At 38.4% G+C, this 2,650-nt stretch overlaps 1 non-coding gene across 1 annotated transcript; it reads left to right on the top strand.

The window, feature by feature from the left end:
* The first annotated feature begins 212 nt into the window (after positions 1–212).
* LOC123824417 lies at positions 213–405 on the top strand. Its single transcript, XR_006786695.1, has one exon. It is a non-coding gene; the product is annotated as a U2 spliceosomal RNA (small nuclear RNA).
* Positions 406–2,650: the final 2,245 nt, after the last annotated feature.

Genomic DNA, 2,650 nt, shown 5'->3' with positions numbered 1-2,650 from the left:
CTGACTGGGAATCAAACTGGCAACCCTTTGCTTTGCAGGTCAGTGCTCAATCAACTGAGCCACACCAGCCAGGGCTCCAGAAGGCTTTTAAAAGTCTAATGTGAAATTCCTTATGAAAACTTCTGGTAAAGCAAACTTTTAAAAGCCTATGTGGTCAATTTATCATTCTTGATGCATTTATATAAATAATCATGCTAAATCTAATGATACCTATTGCTTCTCAGCCATTTGGCTAAGACCAAGTGTAGTATCTGTTCTTATCAGTTTAATATCTGATACGTCCTCTATCCAAGGACATTAATATCAAATTGGATTTTTGGAGCTGGGAGGTAGAATAATATCTTGCTCCATCTACTCTGCGCATCGACTTTGTATTGCAGTACTTCCAGGAACAGGGCACAAGAAAAAAAATAAATCTAATGACACCAGGCTTATTTTGTAAACAGAAATCAGAAAGGTGGGGGTGATCCTGGCCAGGTGGCTCAGTTAGCTGGAGCATTGTCCCATACACCAAAACGTTGCAAGCTTGATTCCTGGTCAGGGTGTGTATGGGACGCAACCAACTGATGTCTCTCTCTCTCTCTCTCTCTCCCTCCCTCCCTCTCATCAATAAGCATGTCCTTGGGGGAGGATTAAAAAATAAATAAGATAAATTATCAACAAGAAAAATTTATAGTATTGAATGCCTGTATTAGCAAAAAATATTTAAAAATCAATAATCTAAGTTTCCATCTTAGGAAACTAGAGAAAAAGAGCAAATCAAATCCAGAGTGAGCAGAAGAAAAAAATTAACAAGGATTAGAGCAGAAGTCAATGAAATTGAAAACAGAAAATTAATAGAGAAAATAAATGAAAATAAAAGCAGAGTCTTTGAAAAAGTCAATAAAATTGATAAGCCTCTAGCCAAGCTAAGAAAAAAGAGAGAGGACACAAACTACTAATATTAGAAATGAAAGAGGGATCATCACTACAGATCCACAAACATTAACAGGATAATAAAGTTCTGGCTGATGTGGCTCAGTGGATTGAGCGCCAGCCTGCCAACTAAAAAGTCACTCGCTTGATTCCCACTCAGAGCACATGCCTGGATTGCAGTCCAGGTCCCCAGTAGAGGGTGTGCGAGAGGCAACCACACATAGCTGTTTCTCTCCCTCTATTCCTTCCTCCCTTCCCCTTTCTAAAAATAAAGAAATAAAATCTTCTTTAAAAAACTCAATAATAAGCCTGATCTCCCTCCTGGGTACTTGCCCACAGCTTTCCCTCCCCCCTCTTACTCCACAGGCACACACTCCTATACTCTAAGGGTCCTCACAACACCTGCAACCAGGGGAGCAATGGGCAGCAACAGCTGGTCCTGGGCTAACCCCCTGAATCTGTCCCCACAGCCCCCTTTTCTATGGCTCTCTGGTAAGCTGACAGCAACCCCTCCTTGACTCACTTCTTTCCTACAATGTTCCTAGTGAGCCAAAACAGCCCCTCCTAGGTTCTCTCTTGTTACTTCTTCTATCCTGGGCCCTTGCTTGTTTCACTGTCCCCAGCTTTAATCAATGTACTCCTCCGGAAAAACACTTTCCCTTAGCCATTGTGGCTCATTTGGTTAGAGCATCATCCCATCACTAAAAGGCTGCGGGTTCAATTTCTGGCCAGAGCACATTCTTGGGTAGCAGTCTTGATCCCTGGTCTGGGTACATACCACAGGCAACCAATCAATGTTTCTCTCTCACTTGGATGTTTTTCTCTCTCTACCTTCCTTTGTTTTTCTCATTCTAAAAACAATGAGAAAAAAAATGTCCTCAGGTGAGGATAAAAAACAACAGTAAGATACCACTATGCACTTATTAGAATGGCCAGACTCTGAACACTGACAACACCAAATGCTAGTGGGCATATAAAATGGAAGACACTTTAGAAGACAGTCTGGTGGTTTCTTACAAAACTAAACATACTCTGATCCAGAAAAGTCTCTTCTCGGTATTTACTCAAAGGAGTTGAAAACTTACATTCACTCAAAAACCTATACACAGATGTTTATGGTAACTTTACTCATAATTGCCAGAACTTGGTAGTAACCAAGATGTCCTTCAGTAGGTGAATGGATAAATAAACTTTAGTACATTCAAACAATGAAATAGTATTCATTTTCTAGGAAGAAATGAGGTATCAAACCATAAAAAGACATAGAGGAACCTCAAATGCATATTACTAAATGAAAGAAGTCAATCTAAGAAGACTAAATACTGTATGATTCCAACTATATAACATTCCCAAAAAACTATGTAGACAGTGAAAAGATCAGTGGTTGCCAAAGGTTAGGAGTTCGAGGAGTGATGAATAGGATTTTTTTTTAATCAGGGAAATTTCTATTGAAGGAATACTTAGGTTATAGCACCACTTGCTTAAATTTTTGCTGAGAGACCAAATGAAATATAAACATCACAAAATATTGTAGACCACCTTGTGGTCAACCAGGAGAAATACCTTTTGTGGTTTCAGTTGCATTTCAATGGGCAATTTTTCACTTTTGAAGTCTTACCATTTCTAGGAATGAATGTATCATTTTATAGTGGTACTGTTTATTTCTTTTTAAATTGTTTTTATTTATTTTATCAGTTTTATTTTTTAAAATTAAAAAATTTTCAATTACAGTTAC

This window comes from Phyllostomus hastatus, unplaced genomic scaffold, assembly GCF_019186645.2.
Source record: "Phyllostomus hastatus isolate PE091 unplaced genomic scaffold, TTU_PhHast_1.1 phas_contig_551, whole genome shotgun sequence".
Lineage (NCBI taxonomy): Eukaryota > Metazoa > Chordata > Mammalia > Chiroptera > Phyllostomidae > Phyllostomus > Phyllostomus hastatus.
This window is presented reverse-complemented; position numbering and strand designations above follow the sequence as displayed.